Genomic DNA, 26460 nt, shown 5'->3' with positions numbered 1-26460 from the left:
TCACCAGATAGTTTTCTTTTCATCCAGGAGTATCTGGTCAAATTGTTGAAGTTTTGAAGTGAAATTTAACCAAAAAATCACCGTGAAAGTGGTTTTGGAGAAAAGCACAATCATCCTGTTCGGCAAATGCATCCAATGTCATGTTTACAAATACAAATATCATGTTTTCTCAGGTTTCTGAAGCTTTCTTCCTAGAAAACTCGAATGTGTGGAGGATTTGACTCCATGTGGATCCAATTAGCGTTTGGCAGCTAAAAACAAAACCTTACATGCTAAAATGCATTCAAAACCGTAAAGTCCATAGAGAATGTCCAGAAAACACAAACACACACAGAGGCTGTAGCAAGATCTGGGATTGAGATAGCCACAACACACCAGATAGTTTTGTTTTCATCCAGGAGTATCTGGAAAAATTGTTGAAGTTTTGAAGTGAAATTTAACCAAAAAATCACCGTGAAAGTGGTTTTGGAGAAAAGCACAATCTTCCTGTTCGGCAAATGCATCCAATGTCATGTTTACAAATACAAAAGTCATGTTTTCTCAGGTTTCTGAAGCTTTCTTCCTAGAAAACTGGAATGTGTGGCGGATTTGACTCCAGGTGGAACCAATTAGCGTTTGGCCGCTAAAAACAAAACCTTACCTGCTAAAATGCATTCAAAACCGTAAAGTCCATAGAAAATGTCCAGAAAACACAAACACACACAGAGGCTGTAGCAAGATCTGGGATTGAGATAGCTAAAAATCACCAGATAGTTTTGTTTTCATCCAGGAGTATCTGGAAAAATTGTTGAAGTTTTGAAGTGAAATTTAACCAAAAAATGACCGTGAAAGTGATTTTGGAGAAAAGCACAATCTTCCTGTTCGGCAAATGCATCCAATGTCATGTTTACAAATACAAAAGTCATGTTTTCTCAGGTTTCTGAAGTTTTCTTCCTAGAAAACTCGAATGTGTGGAGGATTTGACTCCAGGTGGAACCAATTAGCGTTTGCCAGCTAAAAACAAAAACTTACATGCTAAAATGCATTCAAAACTTTCAAGTCCATAGAGAATGTCCAGAAAACACAAACAAACACAGAGGCTGTAGCAAGATCTGGGATTGAGGTAGCTAAAAATCACCAGATAATTTTGTTTTCATCCAGGAGTATCTGGACAAATTGTTGAAGTTTTGAAGTGAAATTTAACCAAAAAATCACCGTGAAAGTGGTTTTGGAGAAAAGCACAATCTTCCTGTTCGGCAAATGCATCCAATGTCATGTTTACAAATACAAAAGTCATGTTTTCTCAGGTTTCTGAAGCTTTCTTCCTAGAAAACTCGAATGTGTGGCGGATTTGACTCCAGGTGGAACCAATTCGCGTTTGGCAGCTAAAAACAAAACCTTACATGCTAAAATGCATTCAAAACCGTAAAGTCCATAGAGAATGTCCAGAAAACACAAACACACACAGAGGCTGTAGCAAGATCTGGGATTGAGATAGCCACAACACACCAGATTGTTTTGTTTTCATCCAGGAGTATCTAGACAAATTGTTGTTGTTTTGAATTGAAATTTAACCAAAAAATCACCTTGAAAGTGGTTTTGGAGAAAAGCACAATCTTCCTGTTCAGCAAATGCATGCAATGTCATGTTTACAGAAAGAAATATCATGTTTTCTCAGGTTTCTGAAGCTTTCTTCCTAGAAAACTCGAATGTGTGGAGGATTTGACTCCAGGTGGAACCAATTAGCGTTTGGCAGCTAAAAACAAAAACTTACATGCTAAAATGCATTCAAAAACGTAAAGTCCATAGAGAATGTCCAGAAAACACAAACAAACACATAGGCTGTAGCAAGATCTGGGATTGAGATAGCTAAAAATCACCAGATAGTTTTGTTTTCATCCAGGATTATCTGGAAAAATTGTTGAAGTTTTGAAGTGAAATTTAACCAAAAAATCACCATGAAAGTGATTTTGGAGAAAAGAACAATCTTCCTGTTCGGCAAATGCATCCAATGTCATGTTTACAAATACAAAAGTCATGTTTTCTCAGGTTTCTGAAGTTTTCTTCCTAGAAAACTCGAATGTGTGGAGGATTTGACTCCAGGTGGAACCAATTAGCGTTTGCCAGCTAAAAACAAAAACTTACATGCTAAAATGCATTCAAAACTTTCAAGTCCATAGAGAATGTCCAGAAAACACAAACAAACACAGAGGCTGTAGCAAGATCTGGGATTGAGGCAGCTAAAAATCACCAGATAATTTTGTTTTCATACAGGAGTATCTGGACAAATTGTTGAAGTTTTGAAGTGAAATTTAACCAAAAAATCACCGTGAAAGTGGTTTTGGAGAAAAGCACAATCTTCCTGTTCGGCAAATGCATCCAATGTCATGTTTACAAATACAAAAGTCATGTTTTCTCAGGTTTCTGAAGCTTTCTTCCTAGAAAACTCGAATGTGTGGCGGATTTGACTCCAGGTGGAACCAATTCGCGTTAGGCAGCTAAAAACAAAACCTTACATGCTAAAATGCATTCAAAACCGTAAAGTCCATAGAGAATGTCCAGAAAACACAAACACACACAGAGGGTGTAGCAAGATCTGGGATTGAGATAGCCACAACACACCAGATAGTTTTGTTTTCATCCAGGAGTATCTGGACAAATTGTTGTGGATTTCGGGTTAAATTTAACCAAAAATCACCGTGAAAGTGGATTTGGAGAAAAGCACAATCTTCCTGTTTTGGAAATGTATCCAATGTCATGTTTACAAATACAAATATGTTTTCTCAGGTTTCTGAAGCTTTCTTCCTAGAAAACTCGAATGTGTGGAGGATTTGACTCCAGGTGGAACCAATTAGCGTATGGCAGCTAAAAACAAAAACTTACATGCTAAAATGCATTCAAAACCATAAAGTCCATAGAGAGTTTCCAGAAAACGCAAACAAACACAGAGGGTGTAGCAAGATCTGGGATTGAGATAGCCGCAACACACCAGATAGTTTTGTTTTCATCCAGGAGTATCTGGACAAATTGTTGTAGTTTTGAAGTGAAATTTAACCAAAAAATCACAGTGAAAGTGGTTTTGGAGAAAAGCACAATCTTCCTGTTCGGCAAATGCATCCAATGTCATGTTTACTGAAAGAAATATCATGTTTTCTCAAGGTTTCTGAAGCTTTCTTCCTAGAATACTCGAATGTGTGGAGTATTTGACTCCAGGTGGAACCAATTAGCGTTTGCCAGCTAAAAACAAAACCTTACATGCTAAAATACATTCAAAACCGTAAAGTCCATAGAGAATGTCCAGAAAACAGAAACAAACACAGAGGCTGTAGCAAGATCTTGGATTGAGATAGACACAACACACCAGATAGTTTTGTTTTCATCCAGGAGTATCTGGACAAATTGTTGAAGTTTTGAAGTGAAATTTAACCAAAAAATCACCGTGAAAGTGGTTTTGGAGAAAAGCACAATCTTCCTGTTCGGCAAATGCATCCAATGTCATGTTTACAAATACAAAAGTCATGTTTTCTCAGGTTTCTGAAGCTTTCTTCCTAGAAAACTCGAATGTGTGGCGGATTTGACTCCAGGTGGAACCAATTAGCGTTTGCCAGCTAAAAACAAAAACTTACATGCTAAAATGCATTCAAAAACGTAAAGTCCATAGAGAATGTCCAGAAAACAGAAACAAACACAGAGGCTGTAGCAAGATCTGGGATTGAGATAGCTAAAAATCACCAGATAGTTTTGTTTTCATCCAGGAGTATCTGGTCAAATTGTTGAAGTTTTGAAGTGAAATTTAACCAAAAAATCACCGTGAAAGTGGTTTTGGAGAAAAGCACAATCTTCCTGTTCGGCAAATGCATCCAATGTCATGTTTACAAATACAAATATCATGTTTTCTCAGGTTTCTGAAGCTTTCTTCCTAGAAAACTCGAATGTGTGGAGGATTTGACTCCATGTGGATCCAATTAGCGTTTGGCAGCTAAAAACAAAACCTTACATGCTAAAATGCATTCAAAACCGTAAAGTCCATAGAGAATGTCCAGAAAACACAAACACACACAAGGGCTGTAGCAAGATCTGGGATTGAGATAGCCACAACACACCAGATAGTTTTGTTTTCATCCAGGAGTATCTGGAAAAATTGTTGTAGTTTTGAAGTGAAATTTAACCAAAAAATCACCGTGAAAGTGGTTTTGGAGAAAAGCAAAATCTTCCTGTTCGGCAAATGCATCCAATGTCATGTTTACAAATACAAAAGTCATGTTTTCTCAGGATTCTGAAGCTTTCTTCCTACAAAACTGGAATGTGTGGCGGATTTGACTCCAGGTGGAACCAATTAGCGTTTGGCCGCTAAAAACAAAACCTTACCTGCTAAAATGCATTCAAAACCGTAAAGTCCATAGAGAATGTCCAGAAAACACAAACACACACAGAGGCTGTAGCAAGATCTGGGATTGAGATAGCTAAAAATCACCAGATAGTTTTGTTTTCATCCAGGAGTACCTGGACAAATTCTTGAAGTTTTAAAGTGAAATTTAACCAAAAAATCACCGTGAAAGTGGTTTTGGAGAAAAGCACAATCTTCCTGTTCGGCAAATGCATCCAATGTCATGTTTACAAATACAAAAGTCATGTTTTCTCAGGTTTCTGAAGCTTTCTTCCTAGAAAACTCGAATGTGTGGCGGATTTGACTCCAGGTGGAACCAATTCGCGTTTGGCAGCTAAAAACAAAACCTTACCTGCTAAAATGCATTCAAAACAGTAAAGTCCATAGAGAATGTCCAGAAAACACAAACACACACAGAGGCTGTAGCAAGATCTGGGATTGAGATAGCCACAACACACCAGATTGTTTTGTTTTCATCCAGGAGTATCTAGACAAATTGTTGTTGTTTTGAATTGAAATTTAACCAAAAAATCACCTTGAAAGTGGTTTTGGAGAAAAGCACAATCTTCCTGTTCAGCAAATGCATGCAATGTCATGTTTACAGAAAGAAATATCATGTTTTCTCAGGTTTCTGAAGCTTTCTTCCTAGAAAACTCGAATGTGTGGAGGATTTGACTCCAGGTGGAACCAATTAGCGTTTGGCAGCTAAAAACAAAAACTTACATGCTAAAATGCATTCAAAAACGTAAAGTCCATAGAGAATGTCCAGAAAACACAAACAAACACAGAGGGTGTAGCAAGATCTGGGATTGAGATAGCTAAAAATCACCAGATAGTTTTGTTTTCATCCAGGATTATCTGGAAAAATTGTTGAAGTTTTGAAGTTAAATTTAACCAAAAAATCACCATGAAAGTGATTTTGGAGAAAAGCACAATCTTCCTGTTCGGCAAATGCATCCAATGTCATGTTTACAAATACAAAAGTCATGTTTTCTCAGGTTTCTGAAGTTTTCTTCCTAGAAAACTCGAATGTGTGGAGGATTTGACTCCAGGTGGAACCAATTAGCGTTTGCCAGCTAAAAACAAAAACTTACATGCTAAAATGCATTCAAAACTTTCAAGTCCATAGAGAATGTCCAGAAAACACAAACAAACACAGAGGCTGTAGCAAGATCTGGGATTGAGGCAGCTAAAAATCACCAGATAATTTTGTTTTCATACAGGAGTATCTGGACAAATTGTTGAAGTTTTGAAGTGAAATTTAACCAAAAAATCACCGTGAAAGTGGTTTTGGAGAAAAGCACAATCTTCCTGTTCGGCAAATGCATCCAATGTCATGTTTACAAATACAAAAGTCATGTTTTCTCAGGTTTCTGAAGCTTTCTTCCTAGAAAACTCGAATGTGTGGCGGATTTGACTCCAGGTGGAACCAATTCGCGTTAGGCAGCTAAAAACAAAACCTTACATGCTAAAATGCATTCAAAACCGTAAAGTCCATAGAGAATGTCCAGAAAACACAAACACACACAGAGGGTGTAGCAAGATCTGGGATTGAGATAGCCACAACACACCAGATAGTTTTGTTTTCATCCAGGAGTATCTGGACAAATTGTTGTGGATTTCGGGTTAAATTTAACCAAAAATCACCGTGAAAGTGGATTTGGAGAAAAGCACAATCTTCCTGTTTTGGAAATGTATCCAATGTCATGTTTACAAATACAAATATGTTTTCTCAGGTTTCTGAAGCTTTCTTCCTAGAAAACTCGAATGTGTGGAGGATTTGACTCCAGGTGGAACCAATTAGCGTATGGCAGCTAAAAACAAAAACTTACATGCTAAAATGCATTCAAAACCATAAAGTCCATAGAGAGTTTCCAGAAAACGCAAACAAACACAGAGGGTGTAGCAAGATCTGGGATTGAGATAGCCGCAACACACCAGATAGTTTTGTTTTCATCCAGGAGTATCTGGACAAATTGTTGTAGTTTTGAAGTGAAATTTAACCAAAAAATCACAGTGAAAGTGGTTTTGGAGAAAAGCACAATCTTCCTGTTCGGCAAATGCATCCAATGTCATGTTTACTGAAAGAAATATCATGTTTTCTCAAGGTTTCTGAAGCTTTCTTCCTAGAATACTCGAATGTGTGGAGTATTTGACTCCAGGTGGAACCAATTAGCGTTTGCCAGCTAAAAACAAAACCTTACATGCTAAAATACATTCAAAACCGTAAAGTCCATAGAGAATGTCCAGAAAACAGAAACAAACACAGAGGCTGTAGCAAGATCTTGGATTGAGATAGACACAACACACCAGATAGTTTTGTTTTCATCCAGGAGTATCTGGACAAATTGTTGAAGTTTTGAAGTGAAATTTAACCAAAAAATCACCGTGAAAGTGGTTTTGGAGAAAAGCACAATCTTCCTGTTCGGCAAATGCATCCAATGTCATGTTTACAAATACAAAAGTCATGTTTTCTCAGGTTTCTGAAGCTTTCTTCCTAGAAAACTCGAATGTGTGGCGGATTTGACTCCAGGTGGAACCAATTAGCGTTTGCCAGCTAAAAACAAAAACTTACATGCTAAAATGCATTCAAAAACGTAAAGTCCATAGAGAATGTCCAGAAAACAGAAACAAACACAGAGGCTGTAGCAAGATCTGGGATTGAGATAGCTAAAAATCACCAGATAGTTTTGTTTTCATCCAGGAGTATCTGGTCAAATTGTTGAAGTTTTGAAGTGAAATTTAACCAAAAAATCACCGTGAAAGTGGTTTTGGAGAAAAGCACAATCTTCCTGTTCGGCAAATGCATCCAATGTCATGTTTACAAATACAAATATCATGTTTTCTCAGGTTTCTGAAGCTTTCTTCCTAGAAAACTCGAATGTGTGGAGGATTTGACTCCATGTGGATCCAATTAGCGTTTGGCAGCTAAAAACAAAACCTTACATGCTAAAATGCATTCAAAACCGTAAAGTCCATAGAGAATGTCCAGAAAACACAAACACACACAAGGGCTGTAGCAAGATCTGGGATTGAGATAGCCACAACACACCAGATAGTTTTGTTTTCATCCAGGAGTATCTGGAAAAATTGTTGTAGTTTTGAAGTGAAATTTAACCAAAAAATCACCGTGAAAGTGGTTTTGGAGAAAAGCAAAATCTTCCTGTTCGGCAAATGCATCCAATGTCATGTTTACAAATACAAAAGTCATGTTTTCTCAGGATTCTGAAGCTTTCTTCCTACAAAACTGGAATGTGTGGCGGATTTGACTCCAGGTGGAACCAATTAGCGTTTGGCCGCCAAAAACAAAACCTTACCTGCTAAAATGCATTCAAAACCGTAAAGTCCATAGAGAATGTCCAGAAAACACAAACACACACAGAGGCTGTAGCAAGATCTGGGATTGAGATAGCTAAAAATCACCAGATAGTTTTGTTTTCATCCAGGAGTACCTGGACAAATTCTTGAAGTTTTAAAGTGAAATTTAACCAAAAAATCACCGTGAAAGTGGTTTTGGAGAAAAGCACAAACTTCCTGTTAGGCAAATGCATCCAATGTCATGTTTACAAATACAAAAGTCATGTTTTCTCAGGTTTCTGAAGCTTTCTTCCTAGAAAACTCGAATGTGTGGAGGATTTGACTCCAGGTGGAACCAATTAGCGTTTGGCAGCTAAAAACAAAAACTTACATGCTAAAATGCATACAAAAACGTAAAGTCCATAGAGAATGTCCAGAAAACAGAAACAAACACAGAGGCTGTAGCAAGATCTGGGATTGAGATAGCTAAAAATCACCAGATAGTTTTGTTTTCATCCAGGAGTATCTGGAAAAATTGTTGAAGTTTTGAAGTGAAATTTAACCAAAAAATCACCGTGAAAGTGATTTTGGAGAAAAGCACAATCTTCCTGTTCGGCAAATGCATCCAATGTCATGTTTACAAATACAAAAGTCATGTTTTCTCAGGTTTCTGAAGTTTTCTTCCTAGAAAACTCGAATGTGTGGAGGATTTGACTCCAGGTGGAACCAATTAGCGTTTGCCAGCTAAAAACAAAAACTTACATGCTAAAATGCATTCAAAACTTTCAAGTCCATAGAGAATGTCCAGAAAACACAAACAAACACAGAGGCTGTAGCAAGATCTGGGATTGAGGTAGCTAAAAATCACCAGATAAGTTTGTTTTCATCCAGGAGTATCTGGACAAATTGTTGAAGTTTTGAAGTGAAATTTAACCAAAAAATCACCGTGAAAGTGGTTTTGGAGAAAAGCACAATCTTCCTGTTCGGCAAATGCATCCAATGTCATGTTTACAAATACAAAAGTCATGTTTTCTCAGGTTTCTGAAGCTTTCTTCCTAGAAAACTCGAATGTGTGGCGGATTTGACTCCAGGTGGAACCAATTCGCGTTTGGCAGCTAAAAACAAAACCTTACATGCTAAAATGCATTCAAAACCGTAAAGTCCATAGAGAATGTCCAGAAAACACAAACACACACAGAGGCTGTAGCAAGATCTGGAATTGAGATAGCCACAACACACCAGATAGTTTTGTTTTCATCCAGGAGTATCTAGACAAATTGTTGTTGTTTTGAATTGAAATTTAACCAAAAAATCACCTTGAAAGTGGTTTTGGAGAAAAGCACAATCTTCCTGTTTGGCAAATGCATGCAATGTCATGTTTACAGAAAGAAATATCATGTTTTCTCAGGTTTCTGAAGCTTTCTTCCTAGAAAACTCGAATGTGTGGAGGATTTGACTCCAGGTGGAACCAATTAGCGTTTGGCAGCTAAAAACAAAAACTTACATGCTAAAATGCATTCAAAAACGTAAAGTCCATAGAGAATGTCCAGAAAACACAAACAAACACAGAGGCTGTAGCAAGATCTGGGATTGAGATAGCTAAAAATCACCAGATAGTTTTGTTTTCATCCAGGAGTATCTGGAAAAATTGTTGAAGTTTTGAAGTGAAATTTAACCAAAAAATCACCATGAAAGTGATTTTGGAGAAAAGCGCAATCTTCCTGTTCGGCAAATGCATCCAATGTCATGTTTACAAATACAAAAGTCATGTTTTCTCAGGTTTCTGAAGTTTTCTTCCTAGAAAACTCGAATGTGTGGCAGATTTGACTCCAGGTGGAACCAATTAGCGTTTGCCAGCTAAAAACAAAAACTTACATGCTAAAATGCATTCAAAACTTTCAAGTCCATAGAGAATGTCCAGAAAACACAAACAAACACAGAGGCTGTAGCAAGATCTGGGATTGAGATAGCTAAAAATCACCAGATAGTTTTCTTTTCATCCAGGAGTATCTGGTCAAATTGTTGAAGTTTTGAAGTGAAATTTAACCAAAAAATCACCGTGAAAGTGGTTTTGGAGAAAAGCACATGCTTCCTGTTCGGCAAATGCATCCAATGTCATGTTTACAAATACAAATATCAAGTTTTCTCAGGTTTCTGAAGCTTTCTTCGTAGAAAACTCGAATGTGTGGAGGATTTGACTCCATGTGGATCCAATTAGCGTTTGGCAGCTAAAAACAAAACCTTACATGCTAAAATGCATTCAAAACCGTAAAGTCCATAGAGAATGTCCAGAAAACACAAACACACACAGAGGCTGTAGCAAGATCTGGGATTGAGATAGCCACAACACACCAGATAGTTTTGTTTTCATCCAGGAGTATCTGGAAAAATTGTTGTAGTTTTGAAGTGAAATTTAACCAAAAAATCACCGTGAAAGTGGTTTTGGAGAAAAGCAAAATCTTCCTGTTCGGCAAATGCATCCAATGTCATGTTTACAAATACAAAAGTCATGTTTTCTCAGGTTTCTGAAGCTTTCTTCCTAGAAAACTGGAATGTGTGGCGGATTTGACTCCAGGTGGAACCAATTAGCGTTTGGCCGCTAAAAACAAAACCTTACCTGCTAAAATGCATTCAAAACCGTAAAGTCCATAGAGAATGTCCAGAAAACACAAACACACACAGAGGCTGTAGCAAGATCTGGGATTGAGATAGCTAAAAATCACCAGATAGTTTTGTTTTCATCCAGGAGTACCTGGACAAATTCTTGAAGTTTTAAAGTGAAATTTAACCAAAAAATCACCGTGAAAGTGGTTTTGGAGAAAAGCACAAACTTCCTGTTAGGCAAATGCATCCAATGTCATGTTTACAAATACAAAAGTCATGTTTTCTCAGGTTTCTGAAGCTTTCTTCCTAGAAAACTCGAATGTGTGGAGGATTTGACTCCAGGTGGAACCAATTAGCGTTTGGCAGCTAAAAACAAAAACTTACATGCTAAAATGCATACAAAAACGTAAAGTCCATAGAGAATGTCCAGAAAACAGAAACAAACACAGAGGCTGTAGCAAGATCTGGGATTGAGATAGCTAAAAATCACCAGATAGTTTTGTTTTCATCCAGGAGTATCTGGAAAAATTGTTGAAGTTTTGAAGTGAAATTTAACCAAAAAATCACCGTGAAAGTGATTTTGGAGAAAAGCACAATCTTCCTGTTCGGCAAATGCATCCAATGTCATGTTTACAAATACAAAAGTCATGTTTTCTCAGGTTTCTGAAGTTTTCTTCCTAGAAAACTCGAATGTGTGGAGGATTTGACTCCAGGTGGAACCAATTAGCGTTTGCCAGCTAAAAACAAAAACTTACATGCTAAAATGCATTCAAAACTTTCAAGTCCATAGAGAATGTCCAGAAAACACAAACAAACACAGAGGCTGTAGCAAGATCTGGGATTGAGGTAGCTAAAAATCACCAGATAAGTTTGTTTTCATACAGGAGTATCTGGACAAATTGTTGAAGTTTTGAAGTGAAATTTAACCAAAAAATCACCGTGAAAGTGGTTTTGGAGAAAAGCACAATCTTCCTGTTCGGCAAATGCATCCAATGTCATGTTTAAAAATACAAAAGTCATGTTTTCTCAGGTTTCTGAAGCTTTCTTCCTAGAAAACTCGAATGTGTGGCGGATTTGACTCCAGGTGGAACCAATTCGCGTTTGGCAGCTAAAAACAAAACCTTACATGCTAAAATGCATTCAAAACCGTAAAGTCCATAGAGAATGTCCAGAAAACACAAACACACACAGAGGCTGTAGCAAGATCTGGGATTGAGATAGCCACAACACACCAGATAGTTTTGTTTTCATCCAGGAGTATCTGGAAAAATTGTTGTAGTTTTGAAGTGAAATTTAACCAAAAAATCACCGTGAAAGTGGTTTTGGAGAAAAGCAAAATCTTCCTGTTCGGCAAATGCATCCAATGTCATGTTTACAAATACAAAAGTCATGTTTTCTCAGGATTCTGAAGCTTTCTTCCTACAAAACTGGAATGTGTGGCGGATTTGACTCCAGGTGGAACCAATTAGCGTTTGGCCGCTAAAAACAAAACCTTACCTGCTAAAATGCATTCAAAACCGTAAAGTCCATAGAGAATGTCCAGAAAACACAAACACACACAGAGGCTGTAGCAAGATCTGGGATTGAGATAGCTAAAAATCACCAGATAGTTTTGTTTTCATCCAGGAGTACCTGGACAAATTCTTGAAGTTTTAAAGTGAAATTTAACCAAAAAATCACCGTGAAAGTGGTTTTGGAGAAAAGCACAAACTTCCTGTTAGGCAAATGCATCCAATGTCATGTTTACAAATACAAAAGTCATGTTTTCTCAGGTTTCTGAAGCTTTCTTCCTAGAAAACTCGAATGTGTGGAGGATTTGACTCCAGGTGGAACCAATTAGCGTTTGGCAGCTAAAAACAAAAACTTACATGCTAAAATGCATACAAAAACGTAAAGTCCATAGAGAATGTCCAGAAAACAGAAACAAACACAGAGGCTGTAGCAAGATCTGGGATTGAGATAGCTAAAAATCACCAGATAGTTTTGTTTTCATCCAGGAGTATCTGGAAAAATTGTTGAAGTTTTGAAGTGAAATTTAACCAAAAAATCACCGTGAAAGTGATTTTGGAGAAAAGCACAATCTTCCTGTTCGGCAAATGCATCCAATGTCATGTTTACAAATACAAAAGTCATGTTTTCTCAGGTTTCTGAAGTTTTCTTCCTAGAAAACTCGAATGTGTGGAGGATTTGACTCCAGGTGGAACCAATTAGCGTTTGCCAGCTAAAAACAAAAACTTACATGCTAAAATGCATTCAAAACTTTCAAGTCCATAGAGAATGTCCAGAAAACACAAACAAACACAGAGGCTGTAGCAAGATCTGGGATTGAGGTAGCTAAAAATCACCAGATAAGTTTGTTTTCATACAGGAGTATCTGGACAAATTGTTGAAGTTTTGAAGTGAAATTTAACCAAAAAATCACCGTGAAAGTGGTTTTGGAGAAAAGCACAATCTTCCTGTTCGGCAAATGCATCCAATGTCATGTTTAAAAATACAAAAGTCATGTTTTCTCAGGTTTCTGAAGCTTTCTTCCTAGAAAACTCGAATGTGTGGCGGATTTGACTCCAGGTGGAACCAATTCGCGTTTGGCAGCTAAAAACAAAACCTTACATGCTAAAATGCATTCAAAACCGTAAAGTCCATAGAGAATGTCCAGAAAACACAAACACACACAGAGGCTGTAGCAAGATCTGGGATTGAGATAGCCACAACACACCAGATAGTTTTGTTTTCATCCAGGAGTATCTAGACAAATTGTTGTTGTTTTGAATTGAAATTTAACCAAAAAATCACCTTGAAAGTGGTTTTGGAGAAAAGCACAATCTTCCTGTTCGGCAAATGCATGCAATGTCATGTTTACAAATACAAAAGTCATGTTTTCTCAGGTTTCTGAAGTTTTCTTCCTAGAAAACTCGAATGTGTGGAGGATTTGACTCCAGGTGGAACCAATTAGCGTTTGGCAGCTAAAAACAAAAACTTACATGCTAAAATGCATTCAAAAACGTAAAGTCCATAGAGAATGTCCAGAAAACACAAACAAACACAGAGGCTGTAGCAAGATCTGGGATTGAGATAGCTAAAAATCACCAGATAGTTTTGTTTTCATCCAGGAGTATCTGGAAAAATTGTTGAAGTTTTGAAGTGAAATTTAATCAAAAAATCACCATGAAAGTGATTTTGGAGAAAAGCACAATCTTCCTGTTCGGCAAATGCATCCAATGTCATGTTTACAAATACAAAAGTCATGTTTTCTCAGGTTTCTGAAGTTTTCTTCCTAGAAAACTCGAATGTGTGGAGCATTTGACTCCAGGTGGAACCAATTAGCGTTTGCCAGCTAAAAACAAAAACTTACATGCTAAAATGCATTCAAAACTTTCAAGTCCATAGAGAATGTCCAGAAAACAGAAACAAACACAGAGGCTGTAGCAAGATCTGGGATTGAGATAGCTAAAAATCACCAGATAGTTTTGTTTTCATCCAGGAGTATCTGGTCAAATTGTTGAAGTTTTGAAGTGAAATTTAACCAAAAAATCACCGTGAAAGTGGTTTTGGAGAAAAGCACAATCTTCCTGTTCGGCAAATGCATCCAATGTCATGTTTACAAATACAAATATCATGTTTTCTCAGGTTTCTGAAGCTTTCTTCCTAGAAAACTCGAATGTGTGGAGGATTTGACTCCATGTGGATCCAATTAGCGTTTGGCAGCTAAAAACAAAACCTTACATGCTAAAATGCATTCAAAACCGTAAAGTCCATAGAGAATGTCCAGAAAACACAAACACACACAAGGGCTGTAGCAAGATCTGGGATTGAGATAGCCACAACACACCAGATAGTTTTGTTTTCATCCAGGAGTATCTGGAAAAATTGTTGTAGTTTTGAAGTGAAATTTAACCAAAAAATCACCGTGAAAGTGGTTTTGGAGAAAAGCAAAATCTTCCTGTTCGGCAAATGCATCCAATGTCATGTTTACAAATACAAAAGTCATGTTTTCTCAGGATTCTGAAGCTTTCTTCCTACAAAACTGGAATGTGTGGCGGATTTGACTCCAGGTGGAACCAATTAGCGTTTGGCCGCCAAAAACAAAACCTTACCTGCTAAAATGCATTCAAAACCGTAAAGTCCATAGAGAATGTCCAGAAAACACAAACACACACAGAGGCTGTAGCAAGATCTGGGATTGAGATAGCTAAAAATCACCAGATAGTTTTGTTTTCATCCAGGAGTACCTGGACAAATTCTTGAAGTTTTAAAGTGAAATTTAACCAAAAAATCACCGTGAAAGTGGTTTTGGAGAAAAGCACAAACTTCCTGTTAGGCAAATGCATCCAATGTCATGTTTACAAATACAAAAGTCATGTTTTCTCAGGTTTCTGAAGCTTTCTTCCTAGAAAACTCGAATGTGTGGAGGATTTGACTCCAGGTGGAACCAATTAGCGTTTGGCAGCTAAAAACAAAAACTTACATGCTAAAATGCATACAAAAACGTAAAGTCCATAGAGAATGTCCAGAAAACAGAAACAAACACAGAGGCTGTAGCAAGATCTGGGATTGAGATAGCTAAAAATCACCAGATAGTTTTGTTTTCATCCAGGAGTATCTGGAAAAATTGTTGAAGTTTTGAAGTGAAATTTAACCAAAAAATCACCGTGAAAGTGATTTTGGAGAAAAGCACAATCTTCCTGTTCGGCAAATGCATCCAATGTCATGTTTACAAATACAAAAGTCATGTTTTCTCAGGTTTCTGAAGTTTTCTTCCTAGAAAACTCGAATGTGTGGAGGATTTGACTCCAGGTGGAACCAATTAGCGTTTGCCAGCTAAAAACAAAAACTTACATGCTAAAATGCATTCAAAACTTTCAAGTCCATAGAGAATGTCCAGAAAACACAAACAAACACAGAGGCTGTAGCAAGATCTGGGATTGAGGTAGCTAAAAATCACCAGATAAGTTTGTTTTCATCCAGGAGTATCTGGACAAATTGTTGAAGTTTTGAAGTGAAATTTAACCAAAAAATCACCGTGAAAGTGGTTTTGGAGAAAAGCACAATCTTCCTGTTCGGCAAATGCATCCAATGTCATGTTTACAAATACAAAAGTCATGTTTTCTCAGGTTTCTGAAGCTTTCTTCCTAGAAAACTCGAATGTGTGGCGGATTTGACTCCAGGTGGAACCAATTCGCGTTTGGCAGCTAAAAACAAAACCTTACATGCTAAAATGCATTCAAAACCGTAAAGTCCATAGAGAATGTCCAGAAAACACAAACACACACAGAGGCTGTAGCAAGATCTGGAATTGAGATAGCCACAACACACCAGATAGTTTTGTTTTCATCCAGGAGTATCTAGACAAATTGTTGTTGTTTTGAATTGAAATTTAACCAAAAAATCACCTTGAAAGTGGTTTTGGAGAAAAGCACAATCTTCCTGTTTGGCAAATGCATGCAATGTCATGTTTACAGAAAGAAATATCATGTTTTCTCAGGTTTCTGAAGCTTTCTTCCTAGAAAACTCGAATGTGTGGAGGATTTGACTCCAGGTGGAACCAATTAGCGTTTGGCAGCTAAAAACAAAAACTTACATGCTAAAATGCATTCAAAAACGTAAAGTCCATAGAGAATGTCCAGAAAACACAAACAAACACAGAGGCTGTAGCAAGATCTGGGATTGAGATAGCTAAAAATCACCAGATAGTTTTGTTTTCATCCAGGAGTATCTGGAAAAATTGTTGAAGTTTTGAAGTGAAATTTAACCAAAAAATCACCATGAAAGTGATTTTGGAGAAAAGCGCAATCTTCCTGTTCGGCAAATGCATCCAATGTCATGTTTACAAATACAAAAGTCATGTTTTCTCAGGTTTCTGAAGTTTTCTTCCTAGAAAACTCGAATGTGTGGCAGATTTGACTCCAGGTGGAACCAATTAGCGTTTGCCAGCTAAAAACAAAAACTTACATGCTAAAATGCATTCAAAACTTTCAAGTCCATAGAGAATGTCCAGAAAACACAAACAAACACAGAGGCTGTAGCAAGATCTGGGATTGAGGTAGCTAAAAATCACCAGATAGTTTTCTTTTCATCCAGGAGTATCTGGTCAAATTGTTGAAGTTTTGAAGTGAAATTTAACCAAAAAATCACCGTGAAAGTGGTTTTGGAGAAAAGCACATGCTTCCTGTTCGGCAAATGCATCCAATGTCATGTTTACAAATACAAATATCAAGTTTTCTCAGGTTTCTGAAGCTTTCTTCCTAGAAAACTCGAATGTGTGGAGGATTTGACTCCATGTGGATCCAATTAGCGTTTGGCAGCTAAAAACAAAACCTTACATGCTAAAATGCATTCAAAACCGTAAAGTCCATAGAGAATGTCCAGAAAACACAAACACACACAGAGGCTGTAGCAAGATCTGGGATTGAGATAGCCACAACACACCAGATAGTTTTGTTTTCATCCAGGAGTATCTGGAAAAATTGTTGTAGTTTTGAAGTGAAATTTAACCAAAAAATCACCGTGAAAGTGGTTTTGGAGAAAAGCAAAATCTTCCTGTTCGGCAAATGCATCCAATGTCATGTTTACAAATACAAAAGTCATGTTTTCTCAGGTTTCTGAAGCTTTCTTCCTAGAAAACTGGAATGTGTGGCGGATTTGACTCCAGGTGGAACCAATTAGCGTTTGGCCGCTAAAAACAAAACCTTACCTGCTAAAATGCATTCAAAACCGTAAAGTCCATAGAGAATGTCCAGAAAACACAAACACACACAGAGGCTGTAGCAAGATCTGGGATTGAGATAGCTAAAAATCACCAGATAGTTTTGTTTTCATCCAGGAGTACCTGGACAAATTCTTGAAGTTTTAAAGTGAAATTTAACCAAAAAATCACCGTGAAAGTGGTTTTGGAGAAAAGCACAAACTTCCTGTTAGGCAAATGCATCCAATGTCATGTTTACAAATACAAAAGTCATGTTTTCTCAGGTTTCTGAAGCTTTCTTCCTAGAAAACTCGAATGTGTGGAGGATTTGACTCCAGGTGGAACCAATTAGCGTTTGGCAGCTAAAAACAAAAACTTACATGCTAAAATGCATACAAAAACGTAAAGTCCATAGAGAATGTCCAGAAAACAGAAACAAACACAGAGGCTGTAGCAAGATCTGGGATTGAGATAGCTAAAAATCACCAGATAGTTTTGTTTTCATCCAGGAGTATCTGGAAAAATTGTTGAAGTTTTGAAGTGAAATTTAACCAAAAAATCACCGTGAAAGTGATTTTGGAGAAAAGCACAATCTTCCTGTTCGGCAAATGCATCCAATGTCATGTTTACAAATACAAAAGTCATGTTTTCTCAGGTTTCTGAAGTTTTCTTCCTAGAAAACTCGAATGTGTGGAGGATTTGACTCCAGGTGGAACCAATTAGCGTTTGCCAGCTAAAAACAAAAACTTACATGCTAAAATGCATTCAAAACTTTCAAGTCCATAGAGAATGTCCAGAAAACACAAACAAACACAGAGGCTGTAGCAAGATCTGGGATTGAGGTAGCTAAAAATCACCAGATAAGTTTGTTTTCATACAGGAGTATCTGGACAAATTGTTGAAGTTTTGAAGTGAAATTTAACCAAAAAATCACCGTGAAAGTGGTTTTGGAGAAAAGCACAATCTTCCTGTTCGGCAAATGCATCCAATGTCATGTTTAAAAATACAAAAGTCATGTTTTCTCAGGTTTCTGAAGCTTTCTTCCTAGAAAACTCGAATGTGTGGCGGATTTGACTCCAGGTGGAACCAATTCGCGTTTGGCAGCTAAAAACAAAACCTTACATGCTAAAATGCATTCAAAACCGTAAAGTCCATAGAGAATGTCCAGAAAACACAAACACACACAGAGGCTGTAGCAAGATCTGGGATTGAGATAGCCACAACACACCAGATAGTTTTGTTTTCATCCAGGAGTATCTGGAAAAATTGTTGTAGTTTTGAAGTGAAATTTAACCAAAAAATCACCGTGAAAGTGGTTTTGGAGAAAAGCAAAATCTTCCTGTTCGGCAAATGCATCCAATGTCATGTTTACAAATACAAAAGTCATGTTTTCTCAGGTTTCTGAAGCTTTCTTCCTAGAAAACTGGAATGTGTGGCGGATTTGACTCCAGGTGGAACCAATTAGCGTTTGGCCGCTAAAAACAAAACCTTACCTGCTAAAATGCATTCAAAACCGTAAAGTCCATAGAGAATGTCCAGAAAACACAAACACACACAGAGGCTGTAGCAAGATCTGGGATTGAGATAGCTAAAAATCACCAGATAGTTTTGTTTTCATCCAGGAGTACCTGGACAAATTCTTGAAGTTTTAAAGTGAAATTTAACCAAAAAATCACCGTGAAAGTGGTTTTGGAGAAAAGCACAAACTTCCTGTTAGGCAAATGCATCCAATGTCATGTTTACAAATACAAAAGTCATGTTTTCTCAGGTTTCTGAAGCTTTCTTCCTAGAAAACTCGAATGTGTGGAGGATTTGACTCCAGGTGGAACCAATTAGCGTTTGGCAGCTAAAAACAAAAACTTACATGCTAAAATGCATACAAAAACGTAAAGTCCATAGAGAATGTCCAGAAAACAGAAACAAACACAGAGGCTGTAGCAAGATCTGGGATTGAGATAGCTAAAAATCACCAGATAGTTTTGTTTTCATCCAGGAGTATCTGGAAAAATTGTTGAAGTTTTGAAGTGAAATTTAACCAAAAAATCACCGTGAAAGTGATTTTGGAGAAAAGCACAATCTTCCTGTTCGGCAAATGCATCCAATGTCATGTTTACAAATACAAAAGTCATGTTTTCTCAGGTTTCTGAAGTTTTCTTCCTAGAAAACTCGAATGTGTGGAGGATTTGACTCCAGGTGGAACCAATTAGCGTTTGCCAGCTAAAAACAAAAACTTACATGCTAAAATGCATTCAAAACTTTCAAGTCCATAGAGAATGTCCAGAAAACACAAACAAACACAGAGGCTGTAGCAAGATCTGGGATTGAGGTAGCTAAAAATCACCAGATAAGTTTGTTTTCATACAGGAGTATCTGGACAAATTGTTGAAGTTTTGAAGTGAAATTTAACCAAAAAATCACCGTGAAAGTGGTTTTGGAGAAAAGCACAATCTTCCTGTTCGGCAAATGCATCCAATGTCATGTTTAAAAATACAAAAGTCATGTTTTCTCAGGTTTCTGAAGCTTTCTTCCTAGAAAACTCGAATGTGTGGCGGATTTGACTCCAGGTGGAACCAATTCGCGTTTGGCAGCTAAAAACAAAACCTTACATGCTAAAATGCATTCAAAACCGTAAAGTCCATAGAGAATGTCCAGAAAACACAAACACACACAGAGGCTGTAGCAAGATCTGGGATTGAGATAGCCACAACACACCAGATAGTTTTGTTTTCATCCAGGAGTATCTAGACAAATTGTTGTTGTTTTGAATTGAAATTTAACCAAAAAATCACCTTGAAAGTGGTTTTGGAGAAAAGCACAATCTTCCTGTTCGGCAAATGCATGCAATGTCATGTTTACAAATACAAAAGTCATGTTTTCTCAGGTTTCTGAAGTTTTCTTCCTAGAAAACTCGAATGTGTGGAGGATTTGACTCCAGGTGGAACCAATTAGCGTTTGGCAGCTAAAAACAAAAACTTACATGCTAAAATGCATTCAAAAACGTAAAGTCCATAGAGAATGTCCAGAAAACACAAACAAACACAGAGGCTGTAGCAAGATCTGGGATTGAGATAGCTAAAAATCACCAGATAGTTTTGTTTTCATCCAGGAGTATCTGGAAAAATTGTTGAAGTTTTGAAGTGAAATTTAATCAAAAAATCACCATGAAAGTGATTTTGGAGAAAAGCACAATCTTCCTGTTCGGCAAATGCATCCAATGTCATGTTTACAAATACAAAAGTCATGTTTTCTCAGGTTTCTGAAGTTTTCTTCCTAGAAAACTCGAATGTGTGGAGCATTTGACTCCAGGTGGAACCAATTAGCGTTTGCCAGCTAAAAACAAAAACTTACATGCTAAAATGCATTCAAAACTTTCAAGTCCATAGAGAATGTCCAGAAAACACAAACAAACACAGAGGCTGTAGCAAGATCTGGGATTGAGGTAGCTAAAAATCACCAGATAAGTTTGTTTTCATCCAGGAGTATCTGGACAAATTGTTGAAGTTTTGAAGTGAAATTTAACCAAAAAATCACCGTGAAAGTGGTTTTGGAGAAAAGCACAATCTTCCTGTTCGGCAAATGCATCCAATGTCATGTTTACAAATAGAAAAGTCATGTTTTCTCAGGTTTCTGAAGCTTTCTTCCTAGAAAACTCGAATGTGTGGCGGATTTGACTCCAGGTGGAACCAATTCGCGTTAGGCAGCTAAAAACAAAACCTTACATGCTAAAATGCATTCAAAACCGTAAAGTCCATAGAGAATGTCCAGAAAACACAAACACACACAGAGGGTGTAGCAAGATCTGGGATTGAGATAGCCACAACACACCAGATAGTTTTGTTTTCATCCAGGAGTATCTGGACAAATTGTTGTGGATTTCGGGTTAAATTTTACCAAAAATCACCGTGAAAGTGGATTTGGAGAAAAGCACAAACTTCCTGTTAGGCAAATGCATCCAATGTCATGTTTACAAATACAAAAGTCATGTTTTCTCAGGTTTCTGAAGCTTTCTTCCTAGAAAACTCGAATGTGTGGAGGATTTGACTCCAGGTGGAACCAATTAGCGTTTGGCAGCTAAAAACAAAAACTTACATGCTAAAATGCATACAAAAACGTAAAGTCCATAGAGAATGTCCAGAAAACAGAAACAAACACAGAGGCTGTAGCAAGATCTGGGATTGAGATAGCTAAAAATCACCAGATAGTTTTGTTTTCATCCAGGAGTATCTGGAAAAATTGTTGAAGTTTTGAAGTGAAATTTAACCAAAAAATCACCGTGAAAGTGATTTTGGAGAAAAGCACAATCTTCCTGTTCGGCAAATGCATCCAATGTCATGTTTACAAATACAAAAGTCATGTTTTCTCAGGTTTCTGAAGTTTCTTCCTAGAAAACTCGAATGTGTGGAGGATTTGACTCCAGGTGGAACCAATTAGCGTTTGCCAGCTAAAAACAAAAACTTACATGCTAAAATGCATTCAAAACTTTCAAGTCCATAGAGAATGTCCAGAAAACACAAACAAACACAGAGGCTGTAGCAAGATCTGGGATTGAGGTAGCTAAAAATCACCAGATAAGTTTGTTTTCATACAGGAGTATCTGGACAAATTGTTGAAGTTTTGAAGTGAAATTTAACCAAAAAATCACCGTGAAAGTGGTTTTGGAGAAAAGCACAATCTTCCTGTTCGGCAAATGCATCCAATGTCATGTTTAAAAATACAAAAGTCATGTTTTCTCAGGTTTCTGAAGCTTTCTTCCTAGAAAACTCGAATGTGTGGCGGATTTGACTCCAGGTGGAACCAATTCGCGTTTGGCAGCTAAAAACAAAACCTTACATGCTAAAATGCATTCAAAACCGTAAAGTCCATAGAGAATGTCCAGAAAACACAAACACACACAGAGGCTGTAGCAAGATCTGGGATTGAGATAGCCACAACACACCAGATAGTTTTGTTTTCATCCAGGAGTATCTAGACAAATTGTTGTTGTTTTGAATTGAAATTTAACCAAAAAATCACCTTGAAAGTGGTTTTGGAGAAAAGCACAATCTTCCTGTTCGGCAAATGCATGCAATGTCATGTTTACAAATACAAAAGTCATGTTTTCTCAGGTTTCTGAAGTTTTCTTCCTAGAAAACTCGAATGTGTGGAGGATTTGACTCCAGGTGGAACCAATTAGCGTTTGGCAGCTAAAAACAAAAACTTACATGCTAAAATGCATTCAAAAACGTAAAGTCCATAGAGAATGTCCAGAAAACACAAACAAACACAGAGGGTGTAGCAAGATCTGGGATTGAGATAGCCACAACACACCAGATAGTTTTGTTTTCATCCAGGAGTATCTGGACAAATTGTTGTGGATTTCGGGTTAAATTTTACCAAAAATCACCGTGAAAGTGGATTTGGAGAAAAGCACAATCTTCCTGTTTTGGAAATGTATCCAATGTCATGTTTACAAATACAAATATGTTTTCTCAGGTTTCTGAAGCTTTCTTCCTAGAAAACTCGAATGTGTGGAGGATTTGACTCCAGGTGGAACCAATTAGCGTATGGCAGCTAAAAACAAAAACTTACATGCTAAAATGCATTCAAAACCATAAAGTCCATAGAGAGTTTCCAGAAAACGCAAACAAACACAGAGGGTGTAGCAAGATCTGGGATTGAGATAGCCGCAACACACCAGATAGTTTTGTTTTCATCCAGGAGTATCTGGACAAATTGTTGTTGTTTTGAGGTGAAATTTAACCAAAAAATCACCTTGAAAGTGGTTTTGGCGAAAAGCACAATCTTCCTGTTCGGCAAATGCATCCAATGTCATGTTTACTGAAAGAAATATCATGTTTTCTCAAGGTTTCTGAAGCTTTCTTCCTAGAATACTCGAATGTGTGGAGTATTTGACTCCAGGTGGAACCAATTAGCGTTTGCCAGCTAAAAACAAAACCTTACATGCTAAAATACATTCAAAACCGTAAAGTCCATAGAGACTGTCCAGAAAACACAGACAAACACAGAGGCTGTAGCAAGATCTGGGATTGAGATAGCTAAAAATCACCAGATAGTTTTGTTTTCATCCAGGAGTATCTGGAAAAATTGTTGAAGTTTTGAAGTGAAATTTAACCAAAAAATCACCGTGAAAGTGGTTTTTGAGAGTAGCACAATCTTCCTGTTCGGCAACTGCATCCAATGTCATGTTTACAAATACAAAAGTCATGTTTTCTCAGGTTTCTGAAGCTTTCTTCCTAGAAAACTCGAATGTGTGGAGGATTTGACTCCAGGTGGAACCAATTAGCGTTTGGCAGCTAAAAACAAAAACTTACATGCTAAAATGCATTCAAAACTTTCAAGTCCATAGAGAATGTCCAGAAAACACAAACAAACACAGAGGCTGTAGCAAGATCTGGGATTGAGGTAGCTAAAAATCACCAGATAAGTTTGTTTTCATCCAGGAGTATCTGGACAAATTGTTGAAGTTTTGAAGTGAAATTTAACCAAAAAATCACCGTGAAAGTGGTTTTGGAGAAAAGCACAATCTTCCTGTTCGGCAAATGCATCCAATGTCATGTTTACAAATAGAAAAGTCATGTTTTCTCAGGTTTCTGAAGCTTTCTTCCTAGAAAACTCGAATGTGTGGCGGATTTGACTCCAGGTGGAACCAATTCGCGTTAGGCAGCTAAAAACAAAACCTTACATGCTAAAATGCATTCAAAACCGTAAAGTCCATAGAGAATGTCCAGAAAACACAAACACACACAGAGGGTGTAGCAAGATCTGGGATTGAGATAGCCACAACACACCAGATAGTTTTGTTTTCATCCAGGAGTATCTGGACAAATTGTTGTGGATTTCGGGTTAAATTTTACCAAAAATCACCGTGAAAGTGGATTTGGAGAAAAGCACAAACTTCCTGTTAGGCAAATGCATCCAATGTCATGTTTACAAATACAAAAGTCATGTTTTCTCAGGTTTCTGAAGCTTTCTTCCTAGAAAACTCGAATGTGTGGAGGATTTGACTCCAGGTGGAACCAATTAGCGTTTGGCAGCTAAAAACAAAAACTTACATGCTAAAATGCATACAAAAACGTAAAGTCCATAGAGAATGTCCAGAAAACAGAAACAAACACAGAGGCTGTAGCAAGATCTGGGATTGAGATAGCTAAAAATCACCAGATAGTTTTGTTTTCATCCAGGAGTATCTGGAAAAATTGTTGAAGTTTTGAAGTGAAATTTAACCAAAAAATCACCGTGAAAGTGATTTTGGAGAAAAGCACAATCTTCCTGTTCGGCAAATGCATCCAATGTCATGTTTACAAATACAAAAGTCATGTTTTCTCAGGTTTCTGAAGTTTCTTCCTAGAAAACTCGAATGTGTGGAGGATTTGACTCCAGGTGGAACCAATTAGCGTTTGCCAGCTAAAAACAAAAACTTACATGCTAAAATGCATTCAAAACTTTCAAGTCCATAGAGAATGTCCAGAAAACACAAACAAACACAGAGGCTGTAGCAAGATCTGGGATTGAGGTAGCTAAAAATCACCAGATAAGTTTGTTTTCATACAGGAGTATCTGGACAAATTGTTGAAGTTTTGAAGTGAAATTTAACCAAAAAATCACCGTGAAAGTGGTTTTGGAGAAAAGCACAATCTTCCTGTTCGGCAAATGCATCCAATGTCATGTTTAAAAATACAAAAGTCATGTTTTCTCAGGTTTCTGAAGCTTTCTTCCTAGAAAACTCGAATGTGTGGCGGATTTGACTCCAGGTGGAACCAATTCGCGTTTGGCAGCTAAAAACAAAACCTTACATGCTAAAATGCATTCAAAACCGTAAAGTCCATAGAGAATGTCCAGAAAACACAAACACACACAGAGGCTGTAGCAAGATCTGGGATTGAGATAGCCACAACACACCAGATAGTTTTGTTTTCATCCAGGAGTATCTAGACAAATTGTTGTTGTTTTGAATTGAAATTTAACCAAAAAATCACCTTGAAAGTGGTTTTGGAGAAAAGCACAATCTTCCTGTTCGGCAAATGCATGCAATGTCATGTTTACAAATACAAAAGTCATGTTTTCTCAGGTTTCTGAAGTTTTCTTCCTAGAAAACTCGAATGTGTGGAGGATTTGACTCCAGGTGGAACCAATTAGCGTTTGGCAGCTAAAAACAAAAACTTACATGCTAAAATGCATTCAAAAACGTAAAGTCCATAGAGAATGTCCAGAAAACACAAACAAACACAGAGGGTGTAGCAAGATCTGGGATTGAGATAGCCACAACACACCAGATAGTTTTGTTTTCATCCAGGAGTATCTGGACAAATTGTTGTGGATTTCGGGTTAAATTTTACCAAAAATCACCGTGAAAGTGGATTTGGAGAAAAGCACAATCTTCCTGTTTTGGAAATGTATCCAATGTCATGTTTACAAATACAAATATGTTTTCTCAGGTTTCTGAAGCTTTCTTCCTAGAAAACTCGAATGTGTGGAGGATTTGACTCCAGGTGGAACCAATTAGCGTATGGCAGCTAAAAACAAAAACTTACATGCTAAAATGCATTCAAAACCATAAAGTCCATAGAGAGTTTCCAGAAAACGCAAACAAACACAGAGGGTGTAGCAAGATCTGGGATTGAGATAGCCGCAACACACCAGATAGTTTTGTTTTCATCCAGGAGTATCTGGACAAATTGTTGTTGTTTTGAGGTGAAATTTAACCAAAAAATCACCTTGAAAGTGGTTTTGGCGAAAAGCACAATCTTCCTGTTCGGCAAATGCATCCAATGTCATGTTTACTGAAAGAAATATCATGTTTTCTCAAGGTTTCTGAAGCTTTCTTCCTAGAATACTCGAATGTGTGGAGTATTTGACTCCAGGTGGAACCAATTAGCGTTTGCCAGCTAAAAACAAAACCTTACATGCTAAAATACATTCAAAACCGTAAAGTCCATAGAGACTGTCCAGAAAACACAGACAAACACAGAGGCTGTAGCAAGATCTGGGATTGAGATAGCTAAAAATCACCAGATAGTTTTGTTTTCATCCAGGAGTATCTGGAAAAATTGTTGAAGTTTTGAAGTGAAATTTAACCAAAAAATCACCGTGAAAGTGGTTTTTGAGAGTAGCACAATCTTCCTGTTCGGCAACTGCATCCAATGTCATGTTTACAAATACAAAAGTCATGTTTTCTCAGGTTTCTGAAGCTTTCTTCCTAGAAAACTCGAATGTGTGGAGGATTTGACTCCAGGTGGAACCAATTAGCCTTTGGCAGCTAAAAACAAAAACTTACATGCTAAAATGCATTCAAAACTTTCAAGTCCATAGAGAATGTCCAGAAAACACAAACAAACACAGAGGCTGTAGCAAGATCTGGGATTGAGATAGCCACAACACACCAGATAGTTTTGTTTTCATCCAGGAGTATCTAGACAAATTGTTGTTGTTTTGAGGTGAAATTTAACCAAAAAATCACCGTGAAAGTGGTTTTGGAGAAAAGCACAATCTTCCTGTTCGGCAAATGCATCCA

This window comes from Oryctolagus cuniculus, chromosome 21 (assembly GCF_051225735.1).
Source record: "Oryctolagus cuniculus isolate XC-2025 breed Fujian yellow rabbit chromosome 21, ASM5122573v1, whole genome shotgun sequence".
Lineage (NCBI taxonomy): Eukaryota > Metazoa > Chordata > Mammalia > Lagomorpha > Leporidae > Oryctolagus > Oryctolagus cuniculus.
This window is presented reverse-complemented; position numbering follows the sequence as displayed.